We start from the raw sequence: 13294 nt of genomic DNA, 5'->3' as shown, positions 1-13294 counted from the left end.
CTGCCCCCCCTGGGGGCAGATTGACCTACAATCGGCCAATCTGCCTCCAAGGGGGGCAGAAATGGTCTAAATACAATTTGCCCCCCAGGGGAGCGACCCTTGCCTAATGCGTCGCTCCCCATCTCTAAAAAAACAAACAAACAAAAACAAAACCCACACAAAAAAAAATTTGCCCTGGCGCCTAAAGGTTTCTGCCCCCCCTGGGAGCAGATCGGCCTAATACCAATAGGCCGATCTGCCCCCAGGGGGGCAGAAATGGCCTAAAATAAATTTGCCCTCCCACCCCCCCGGGGAGCGACCCTTGCCTGCAAGGTCGCTCCCCTTGCGTGACGGCGCAAAAAAAAGATCCCTGGTGCCTAGTGGTTTCTGCCCCCATTGGGGGCAGATTGACCTAAAATCGGCCGATCTGCCCCCAAAGCGGGCAGAAATGGCCTAAATACAATTTGCCCCTCCAGGGGAGCGACCCTTGCCTAAGGGGACGCTCCCCATCTGTAAAACACAACAACAACAAAAATCCCTGGTGCCTAGTGGTTTCTGCCCCCTGTGGGGGCAGATCGGCCTAATAAAAATAGGCTGATCTGCCCCCATGGGGGGCAGAAATGGCCTAAAATAAATTTGCCCCCTATGGGAACGACCCTTGCCTAAGGGGTCGCTCCCCTTACGTGAAAAACAAACAAACAAAAAAAACTCCCTGGTGTCTAGTGGTTTCTGCCCCCCTTGGGGGCAGATTGGCCTCATAAAAATAAGCCAATCTGCCCCCAAAGGGGGCAGAAATGGCCTAAATATAATTTCCCCCCTATGGGAGCGACCCTTGCCTAAGGGGTCGCATCCCACACCTAAAACACAAAAGAAAACAAATCAAAAAAAAAAAAGTATCCCTGGTGTCTAGAGGTTTCTGCCCCCCTGGGGGCAGATCGGCCTATTATTAGGCCGATCTGCCCCCAGGGGGGGCAGAAAAGGCCTTAAAAAAAAATGACCCCCTGGGAGCGACCCTTGCCCAAGGGGTCGCTCCCTTCTGTCAATTACATCTAAAAAAAAAAAAATCCCTGGTGTCTAGTGGGGTTTCAAAAGCCGGATTGCAAGCAATCCGGCTTTTGAAACCCTCGGAGAGACTTCAAAGGGAAGGAAATACATTTCCTTCCCTTTGAAGCACCTCCGGGCCTCCCCCACGTGATCGAAAGAGAAATGCTGAGCATTTCTCTTTCGATCGCGCTGGAAGGTCTGCTTCCAGCGCGATGGGGGAGGTTGTGTGATTGTCAGCGCGCGCTCGCGCGCTGATGTCACAGGGGGGGTGGGGGGGGTCGGGGGTTGAAGGGGAAGGGATTCCCCGGTCAGCCCTGACCTAGGGGGGTGGGGGGGCGGCCCTCGGGAGGAGCGCTAGCGCTTCTCCCGAGGGCAGCATTGCGGACGTAATGGTTACGTCCATGGCGCCACACGGGCGCTGCCATGGACGTAACCATTACGTCCGTGGCGGGGAAGGGGTTACAAAAGATGTGAAATTGTACGTAAGAGAATGTCAAATTATCACCCCCAGGCAAATGATCAGATAGAACATTTTAACAGGTGGTTATAAAGTCAGTTCAGTTGACCATAAAAAGTGGGCTGTCTTGGAGAAAAGCGGTAAAGGCAACCCTATTAACATCTAGAATGTCACCTAATTTTGTTACAGGTTTGTCCTTGTTTGAAATGTTATATGGAAGGATACCGGGGTTGAAGTTGATGCCATGGTGGTTAAGAGAGAAAAATACTAGTGAAGTTGACATTGCTTTTTGCCAAAATCAGAGAACGAGTCAAAACTTATCGGAAAAAGATGTGTAGAAGTGGACTCAAAACTACATTTACTGGTTCAAAGTTGAAGGTCGGTGATGTAGTGAGAGTGAAAATGTGAGGTGTGCATAATAGAAAATTAGCCAAATGGTCTGAACCTGTAAAAATTGTGGAAAGTTTTAGCAAGACAGTAAGAGTAGAAGGTGGTAAAATTTGGAATCTCAGAAGAATCTCTGTATGTAAAAAATGCAGTATGTGAGGATCAGGCATCCCTGGATGGTGATTGTGAAGGTGCTAACTTCGACGTGTGTGTTGAACCCAACAATCCTGATTTAATAGGAATATTTCAGAAAGGCGAGATAAATCAGATAGACCAAGTGGTGTACATGATGGGTCGACAAGTTCCGATAGTATGGCTCAAAGAACATGTGTGATTGGTAGTGGTAAATGTGATAAGATCCACAAAAAGTCTGCAAGGACGGGTGAAACTAACAAAGGAAATGCTTCTCAGAATTCTAATGACAATGTGATGTATGAAAGAAATGACATAAACCTTCATAGGAATATAAGAGCAAAGAACACTCCAGTGAAATAGAAAGATTTTATACCATTCTGAAATGTATTTTTCCTTTATATTCTTGCATTGTGCTTATTATTTTATTGCTTTATATTTTGTTTGTTGTTAAGGGGAGGTGTGTAGTGTTCCCTTTAATTATACTGTTTTAGGGAAGAATGTTATGGAAGAATCTACGGACATCATGTAGGAGAAGGATTTGAGACATGACAGTTAGAGGAGCAGAAACAGAGGCATGAATGTTAAGCTGTTCTTCTCTGTGAGTAAATAAACATAGTCCTTCACAACCCGCATTTGTATATTCACTAGAGTTACCTATACTCCTTGTGGTTCTGTTGATCTGGGGGCACTACGCACTTTATGTATTAGTTATTTTATGGTTGTCTTCTGCATTGGTGTGCAATCTTGTCTATTTTTGTACATTATAAAAGTATACATCTTTTTGAAGTGCCTTTATGGATGTATGTGTGTTGTTATTAAATTGACAGTAGCTGCTTGTAGCTATTTAGTATACTGAATTCCTGTTGATTTCACTAAATGAGACTTAAGAGTACTTTTAGAAAGTTAGGCTTTTCTTGTCCCAACCATTTGGTGCCTGAAGACTATATCCTGGGTCACATGACTAGGTCTAGCTGGCAGTTGGTCTTGTGTATTACTCCGAGACAGTGAGACAAAGGAGGAATCAGTGTTGGCAGGCTTGGCCATCTATGAGTTGCTAGGGGGTAGATGTGTCACCTATCACACATCACAAAGACTCTACCTGAGCACACTCACAAAGGGTCTGACACTAGTCTTTTGTATCCCCAAGCAAGCTGAGATCAGGACAGAAAGCAGGAAAATCTAAACACCTCTGTCAGTGGAAACCTCCAGAACGTTCCCTTGTTTCGAAGTTTCAAAATATAAATATTGGACCTTCAGACCCAACTCTTCAGTACACCTATGGACCTGTGGTACTTCAGAAGAAGGACTGCTGTGCTGCTTTGCTGCCAGAAGGACTGCTACCCCACTTCCCGCTATTCTGTAGCCCTGCTGCATGTCACACACTTGGTATGGAAGACTGGTCCTGCACCATTCATCCTAGACTGAAGTTGCTCCAAGCGTCATTTGACTGACCTCCTCGCCTGGGCATCAGGGACATAACAAGCTCCGGAGGACTCCCTGCATCTGCACAGCTGACCTGCTGCCTGAACCTACAAATGGACCTGTCTGAGTCCTGCTGGCCTCTGCTGGAGTGAACTCCTGACCCCCAAGAGGTGTTTTCAGCTGCTTGATCCTTGGTGTGGCATCAGTTGAGCTTCCCCTTCAAAGAAAAGAGAAATCTTGAAGTTTTGGGATCTTTGCAACTGCAAATGGGCCTACTCACACCAAGATATTGCAATCTGCCATGCACCACTTACCAACATTAAGCTCTGGTGAACCTGACTCTTCCCACCACAGTGACTGCCAGCAGTGCACACTACAGCATTGACAGCCTGTGGTAACCGCCAATGCACATTTCCAGCAATGACTGTCCATGACGCCTAACAGGTTTCTTCATGCTACAGCACAGACCACTCTTTGTGGTTTATCGACAACCATCTGCAGTGCGCTGCCTGCGCTTGGCAGCCCCCTCCATTGGAAATGTAACTCTATGTGCTGCAATTCTGACTGTAACTCTTTAATCTTTAAGCAAGACTAACCTGGTCCCTGTATCTGGCCGGCACTCCATCACAATAACTTTCATTCAGTCTCACGCGACCAGATAATTGCGAGTGGAGATTTTTATTTTTAGGTGCTATACTGAAATCTTTTAAAATGCATATTTACAGCTCTACTGATTGGATTTTTGTCATTTTGATCGCAAATAATGTATTGGATATTACTCTTTTTTTCTAAATGTTTCTTGTGTTGTGTTTTTACTTTGTTACTCTTTGAAGTGCTGCATAAATACTTTACAGAATGCCTGTAAATTAAGCCTGCCTGCTTTGTGCCATGCTACCAGAGGGTTGAGCACAGGTTAATTTGGGGAGTGCTTGTGTTTCACCCTGAGAGGAATTATGGTTGCTGCTTGAGAAGCAAGCAGTAACCGAATTTGGTACAGTGTACATGTGAATAAGGGTTGACATTTCAGTGAGAGATAAAGCAAATGTTTAATTATCAAATGCATGGTGTCATGTATGAGTCTGTTAGACAGCACATCCCATGATACAGAGAAATTCTGTTATTGGCAAAGAAAAGGTAACGGTCTTTGCTAACAATGGAAAATAGATTAATAAGTACCTGTAATTGCAATGCTTGGTGGAATGGAAAAATACAATATTCATTCTGGGAGGTCACAGTCCTTTAGGCTGAACAATTGGAATTTTAATTAAAGGCTAGGACATTCCCTGGAGTATACATGGAGAGAAAAACTACGGAAGAAATTCCAGACATCATTTGCGGTACTGTTGTAATAGATACATTGACAAACACCTCTATAAGGTGGCCGTGGCATCTCCCCATAATATTACAATCGCAAACGGGCCTATTCACACCAAGATCTTGCAACCTGCCATGCATCGCTTGCCAACATCAAGTGTTGGTGAACCTGACTCTTCGCACCACAGTGACCACCAGCAGTGCTGAGTGCTCACTGTAAAGGTTCATGTCATCATAACACAGACCTACGCTGGATGTCAAAATGAAAACTGAGTATACCCAACCCTATTCAGACATCTCACTGCCAGGACAGAAAGCCCACAATGGGAAGGGGAGACCAAATTCTTCAGAAGCTTCATACGGGGTAAGAGGACAGCCATAAGACCATTCGCCTTTACCTTCCCTATTTAATCCTAACTTTGACTATAGGTCAAATCTTTGTTATGTATTTCACTAGAGACAACAAAGAGACTGATGATAAGGTAATAGGAGACAAATTCTCCCTTCTGACCTTACCCTTAACAAACACTCCATTATTATCTCCCACAATGCAAAATATAAAATGTAGCAATGGACCTGAACACACATTTCTGTCATACCAAACTGTATAAATACTATTTTACAAGCACTCAGATCTTAAACTGACTACTTTTCTCTGACCTTTTGATATACGTTTCGCAGCGCCATAATTTGCAGTGCCATGTTTTTTTATTCACGTGTACACCTATATAAGGACATGTTCCATGATGGTTATGCCTAATAATAAAAATGTCAGGGAGGTGGCCAGCAACGTGGCCAACAGGACCTGCTCTTACAGCACCCAGTTACCCAACCTCTTAATCGTGCGACATCCTGTATTTGGAGGCACCATAAATGTCAAATATGTGTCCACTCTGCACTGAGTTAACTCTCCACAATCAAAACAAGGCTGCATTATCAGGAACTCGGCCGGGTGATATTAACACTACCTGATGATGGCAGCGGCTTCGTGTGCGACCTAGTGGGTGCAGTCATGCTGTGTGTCCCGATTACCGGAGCTGCATTGAGGAGAGCACCGGAGGAGCAGATAGTGCAAAGAGAAGCCAGGGAGCCACAGCGGCCGGAGATTCCTGAGAGGGCAGGTGCCCTGGGAGCACCCCCAGGTCAAACAGGATTGCTTTAGAAGCCATCCTAGAGTCATTTGATGATCATCCAACCACATTAGAAGTCATTTTCACATCATCAGACATCATCAAGCTCTTGAAGTCATCAGGAAAGCTTAAAAGCTCAGCCTGATGATTTGAGGATGACTTGAAAATGAGTACCTGATGACTTCAGAAGGTGTCATTATTCCTGATGATTTAAGGATGACTAGAAAATGAGTATTCGATGACTTCAGTAGGTGTCATTATTTCTGATGATTTGAGGATGACTTGAAAATGAGTTTCCAATGACTTCAGGAGGTGTCATTGTTCCTGATGATTTAAAGATGACTTGAAAATGAGTATCTGATGACTTCAGAAGGTGCCATTATTCCTGATGATTTAAGAACGACTTGAGTATCCGATTACTTTATAAGATGAGACTGTTCCTGATGACTTTTGGATGATTACTTCAAAAGTACGATTTTGTTTTCAATAAAATGATTTTTTTCTGGTGATTTTAACATGAATTGCTGGTTACTTCAAGAGCATGCTCACCGCTCTAGCTTCACGTTTGCTAGAAAAACTTCAAACCGTTGGATGATTGCATATTTAATTGCAGATAAACACAAAATGACATTAATTTTTTTTTTATTATTCACAATGAGCAGAGAACTATGTATAGGTCACAGGTTATTTTTCAACACATATTTTATTTTTGCCACTTTTTCTTTTTTTCCAAAATGGATAAAACAAGCATCCATTGTTAAAATGAGCAATGCTTAACATTAATAAAGATGAACATTGACCATTATATCCATGATCACTAAAATTAAGTGACAATGGAGTTTGAAATTATGTGAGAGGATCGACTAAATAACGTAACAAAAAAGGGATGCTGCATATGAGGCAATAACTAGAGGCACATTATGCAGCACATTCTTTATCTAGCCATTGTGATATTGGATGATTTGAACCTCAAACAAATACATAAAATTATGCAGACATGCATTCATCAAACAAATACACAAATGGTGGAATATTTCATTTAATTCACATTTAAATGTAAATAAAGAGATCAACATTTTACTTTTAATGAAAGGTTGAAGCTTGTCTAAATTCAATTGGGGACACTCATTAGCCATACTGTATTCTATCTGATGCACTTGCACTGTTCCCCCACATCAATCTAGGATACCAAATTAAAGCCTCCAATTTCATAGTGCTGCATATTTACAGACCATTTTTGAATGTTCAATTGTACATTTTGCTTCTATAATGATATTCACGGTGGGGCTGATTACGAACTTGGCAGTAGGGTGGTCAGACCGCCAAGACGATGGTTGGGAGGATGAAGCCAAGTCGGCGGCCTCCTGACCACCATATTATGATGTTTCCACAGGGCCGATGGCTGAGACATTGGGACGGCTTTAACTTCAAAGAGAGAGCCGAGGCCAATGCCACCTCACTCTCTGCGCCAACAGTACAGTCGGAATGCCCACTGTTGCCATTGCATATAGTGCTCATTCTGGCTGTGCTGATGTGGGGCCTCTGCACTGTCCATGACATTGACATGGGGGATGCTGGGGCCCCTCTGTGGCCCCGTCTCTGCCTTTCCGCCAGCCATTTGATGGCAGCGTCCCCGCCTTGAAAAGGCCAGTGGGAAGGCAAGTCGTGACCAGCACTTGGGGCCGACATCGCCACTCCTGTGCTTGACCATGGCTTTCAATGCCAACGCATCAGGATCCACAATCCTGGCGGGGGCAGTGGTCTTGTGATGTCTGACCACCAGCATCCTAATCTGGCAGTGGGACTGGCATGGATGTGGCAGTCAGACCTTCACCACTGGTACGGTGGTCTTAGGACCGCCGTACTGTTAATCAGGCCCTTTATTATTGTGTCAAAATTATTATGTTTTATAAGCAGTCGTGGACCCCTGAATAGGTGTCGCAGATCCCCCAGGAGTCCCTAGAGCACAGGTTAAGAGTGCTATTGTAGATTATCTCAAATCAAATCTGGTATATCAAGAGACATGCATGTAGGAAAACTATGTATAATGCTTTGACTTAATCTATTTCAAATCTATTTGGCATTTCACTTACAAGTGATTCATTTTCTATCTGAATGTAAAAGCAGGCACACTTTATCAATGATATTCTGATAGCTATGATGTTGTTATCTACAACTACCAGATGAACCAGTTCCCTAATGTCATAGGATTCACACTTAAGTGGCATTATGAGTGCCAGATTAATAGACATGTCTGTCTGCTTGCACTGAATGAATCTAGTCACCCTGCCATAGGCAAACACTCCTGGTTCTGATTCATATTTTATTACACTTTGGTCTCTCCTCTGAATAAGGGTGTAATTTGAGCTGTAAACAAGAACATTGCTTTGTTCTAAAAATATTTTGTTATAGGCTACTACATCAGAGCCTAAAATATGAGTGACCTGAGTTACTGCTATATATTCATTCTCTGTTAAGCTGTAGGGGTATGTAGACCCAACACAGTACATTAAATTTTCTATTTTTAAGTATTGTTTTCTGTTATATGAACACATCATACTTTGGTAAAATTCTGCCTCATCACTATTGGGAGACAAATGATTCTCCATCAACACAGGTATTACTTGTATCATGTTTACTGCGTCTAGAATCTGTGTTTCTATTCCTACTGTACCATGCACATGTTGTAAAAGGAAACCATTAAGATCTTCAAAAAACAAAACAATTAGCAGTAAACAGAGGCCCTGCTGCTCTTACACTGTCTACTAAATGGACCAGTTGATGAACATTCATTGTCAAAAATCTTTTTTCATATAAATCATTAAATAGTTGCACAAATAGAAGTAAACACTGTGCTGCTATTTTTAAATCTTCCTGGGTAATGTTGTCACTTAATAGCTTATGAATTGCTTTCACAAGTACACAAAAGTGTAAATAGCGTGATTTAGGTACCATTTGTATTGGGAGATTTAAGGGAAATACAGAATAGTACAACAAGTCCATAATGGACTCATACATTACCCACCTAAAATTAGATTAAAGGAAAACTGCATTTAAAACAAGCCCTTTAAGACTTATGCAAGTTCAGCAGGGTTCCCCCTGAAAGGCTGGGACCCCGGGCCAGAGCCCACTTTGCCCAAGTCTTAAACGTCAATGAAAAACAGGCGAGACTGGTACGGGTCAGCTACAGGAGCAGCAAACATGACAAATTAGCCTGTGTGCGTTAAAGAGGAGAGAAACACATTTAAAAAAAGCATTACTGCATATGTTTGGAGCTTAACAAGCACACACACAAATAAGAGGTGTTACGGATATTGCAGCAGCCTGAGTGACACAAGCAAATTTATGATTTGAATGTGTGCCATTGCTTGATTCAAAATATCCAGTGCACAGTGGGTGTTTTGGTTCTTTTTTTGGGGGGGTGGATGGGGGATGGAATTGTGTTAGCCAGCCAGCAACTTTGATGGTGGGGTGGTGAAAGTGGTATTCTATTGGAATTAGCATGGCAGATTTAAATTAGGATGCAAAATGGCAACATTTTCATTTTTTGCTGCAGATAGAGGAAGAAGGCATATTGAAGTACTTTAGATATATTCAGGGCCACTGGAATTATGTGGCAGGAAAAGGACAAATTATGAGGCAGGGTTGACTAATTTATGTGGCAAGAAATGTCCAGTTATTAATTTACAACGCCAATAGCTCTAACTCAAGCAGATGCGAGACCAATAGCATTGCAAATGCTTGTTACCTTTTTATTCCTGGAGATTCCTAGACACCAGGAACCATGAGGAGGAAATCCCAAGTAGGGTTACTGAAGCAGCTTGAGGGTACCAGTGAGGTTGTAGGTGGCCCTAGAATCGGAACCACTGCGGTGCTACTTCTTGCAATTTACCACTGTTTGTAGAGGTGTGTGCACTTTGAGACCCCCCAAGCCTGGTCGGCTTGGACTCATAACGAGGGAAGTCCAAGTACAGGAGAACAAAATGTCCACCTTGTCCTCTGCTGCTGGCTCAGCTGGGACACAGCAGCGTGGGGAGGGAGATAGATCTGGCGTCCCTACCCAAAAGAGCGCTCGTGTTTTAATTGTATCCATTCACCCTTTCCTCCTTTCATTCGCCTGCTGATAACCACCATTTCATTCTGTCATTCATTCATTATTTCATCCATCATTCAGTCTTTCACCATTCTGTCCGTCCACCCATACATTTCCAGTCTATCCATTCATCTCAATACGTAGTCATCAAACCTATCCATCCACGCACCTATCATTCATCCATCCTTTCACACATCCATCTTTTCAGTCACTCACTCATTCATCCATCCATCCACCCTTTCATCAATCCATCGACACTACCTTTCACTCATCCATCCAGATTCAAATATGAGCATTATCTGCCTTAGGGGAGCACGTATAACGCTCTAAAAGGCTTATTTAAACTCAGAAAGTGATAAAGCATATAAACTACCACAAAGTATAGGAATGGTGGAACATTCGATAACAGCACATTTTCTACTGTTCTGAAGCATTTCCTAGCTCATTAATCATTAATTTTCAACATAAATATCGCTTGCTCGCGTGTATGCTAAAGTACGGCAAATGATGTTTAAAACACTCCCGGCGGCCTCTAAACGCTGTTTTCATTTACTTCAATCCAGATTCAAAAATGAGCATTTTCTGCAATAGGAGAGCACGACTATCGCTGTAAAAAGCTTATTTGAGCTGAGAAAGTGATAATGCATATAAACAACTATGAAGTACGATGATGATAGAAAAGTTGATAACCGCACATTTTCTACTGTTCTGAAGCATTTCCTAGCTCATTAATCATTAATTTTCAACATAAATATCACTTTCTCGTGTGTATGCTAAAGTACGGCAAATGATGTTTAAAACACTCCCGGCGGCCTTTAAATGCTGTTTTCATTGACTTCAATCCAGATTCAAATATGAGCATTTTCTGCAATAGGAGAGCACGACTATATATATATCGCTGTAAGAGGCTTATTTGAGCTGAGAAAGTGATAATGCATATAAACAACTATGAAGTAGGGTAATGATGGAAAAGTTGATAACAGTGCACTTTCTACTGTTCTGAAGCATTTCCTAGCTCATTAACCATTAATTTTCAACATAAATATCACTTGCTCGCTTGTATGCTAAAGCATGGCAAATGATGTTTAAAACACTCCAGGCGGCCTTTGCTGTTTTCATTGACTTCAATCCAGATTCAAATATAAGCATTTTCTGCAATAGGAGAGCACGACTATCGCTGTAAAAAGCTTATTTGAGCTGAGAAAGTGATAATGCATATAAACAACTATGAAATACGATAATGATGGAAAAGTTGATAACCGTGCATTTTCTACTGTTCTGAAGCATTTCCTAGCTCATTAATCATTAATTTTCAACATAAATATCACTTGCTCGCGTGTATGCTAAAATACGGCAAATGATGTTTAAAACACTCCCGGCGGCCTTTAAACGCTGTTTTCATTGACTTCAATCCAGATTCAAATATGAGCATTTTCTGCAAGAGGAGAGCACGACTATATATATATTGCTGTAAAAGGCTTATTTGAGCTGAGAAAGTGATAATGCATATAAACAACTATGAAGTACGATAATGATGGAAAAGTTGATAACCGCGCATTTTCTACTGTTCTGAAGCATTTCCTAGCTCATTAATCATTAATTTTCAACATAAATATCACTTGCTCGCGTGTATGCTAAAGTACGGCAAATTATGTTTAAAACACTCCCGGCGGCCTTTAAACGCTGTTTTCATTTACTTCAATCCAGATTCAAATATAAGCATTTTCTGCAACAGGAGAGCACGACTATATATATATATCGCTGTAAAAGGCTTATTTGAGCTGAGAAAGTGATAATGCATATAAACAACTATGAAGTACGATAATGATGGAAAAGTTGATAACCGCACATTTTCTACTGTTCTGAAGCATTTCCTAGCTCATTACCATTAATTTTCAACATAAATATCACTTGCTCGCGTGTATGCTAAAGTATGGCAAATGATGTTTAAAACACTCCTGGCGGCCTTTAAACGCTGTTTTCATTGACTTCAATCCAGATTCAAATATGAGCATTTTCTGCAATAGGAGAGCACGACTATCGCTGTAAAAAGCTTATTTGAGCTGAGAAAGTGATAATGCATATAAACAACTATGAAGTACGATAATGATGGAAAAGTTGATAACCGCACATTTTCTACTGTTCTGAAGCATTTCCTAGCTCATTACCATTAATTTTCAACAAAAATATCACTTGCTCGCGTGTATGCTAAAGTACGGCAAATGATGTTTAAAACACTCCCGGCGGCCTTTAAACGCTGTTTTCTTTGACTTCAATCCAGATTCAAATATGAGCATTATCTGCCTTAGGGGAGCACGTATATCGCTCTAAAAGGCTTAGAAAGTGATAACGCATATAAACTACCACAAAGTATAGGAATGGTGGAACATTCGATAACAGCACATTTTCAACTGTTCTGAAGCATTTCCTAGCTCATTACCATTAATTTTCAACATAAATATCACTTGCTCGCGTGTATGCTAAAGTACGGCAAATGATGTTTAAAACACTCCCGGCGGCCTTTAAACGCTGTTTTCTTTGACTTCAAACCAGATTCAAATATGAGCATTATCTGCCTTAGGGGAGCACGTATATCGCTCTAAACGGCTTAGAAAGTGATAACGCATATAAACTACCACAAAGTATAGGAATGGTGGAACATTCGATAACAGCACATTTTCTACTGAATGCAATGGGCAAGGAAAGGTGGGCGCGCGCCTTTAGGGAACATTGCTCACCTCTATGCAGGTACCAAGAATAAAATCGCAGGTGAACTTGGAAAAAAAAAACTCTACCACATCCGGCAGCTCCGGAAGTGACATCATCATACTGCGGCGCCAAGAGAGAACTGTGAGGGTGCAACGTTCATACAAAAGGTTCACAATGGGTTGGCCTCCCTCTGTTTTTAATATTTTCTATCTACCTACGAGGAGGAAAACTGCTTCAATCTGTAAGGTAAGAGCATGCAGGACTAGCTAATGAGCTTTGGGTCGGGGGATTGCCGCCTGGCAGTGGCTGGGCTACTTGACCCCAGGTTATAGAGACGCCAAATGATGTTTAAAACACTCCCCGCGGCATTTAAACGCGCTGTTTTCATTGACTTCAATCCAGATTCAAATATGAGCATTTTCTGCAATAGGAGAGCACGACTATCGCTGTAAAAAGCTTATTTGAGCTGAGAAACTGATAATGCATATAAACAAATATGAAGTACGATAATGATGGAAAAGTTGATAACCGCACATTTTCTACTGTTCTGAAGCATTTGCTAGCTCATTAATCATTAATTTTCAACATAAATATCACTTGCTCGCGTGCATGCTAAAGCACGGA

The sequence above is a fragment of the Pleurodeles waltl genome, chromosome 1_2 (genome assembly GCF_031143425.1).
Source record: "Pleurodeles waltl isolate 20211129_DDA chromosome 1_2, aPleWal1.hap1.20221129, whole genome shotgun sequence".
In the NCBI taxonomy this organism is placed as follows: domain Eukaryota; kingdom Metazoa; phylum Chordata; class Amphibia; order Caudata; family Salamandridae; genus Pleurodeles; species Pleurodeles waltl.
The sequence above is the reverse complement of the archived record's forward strand: the minus strand, read 5'-3'. Positions refer to the sequence as shown.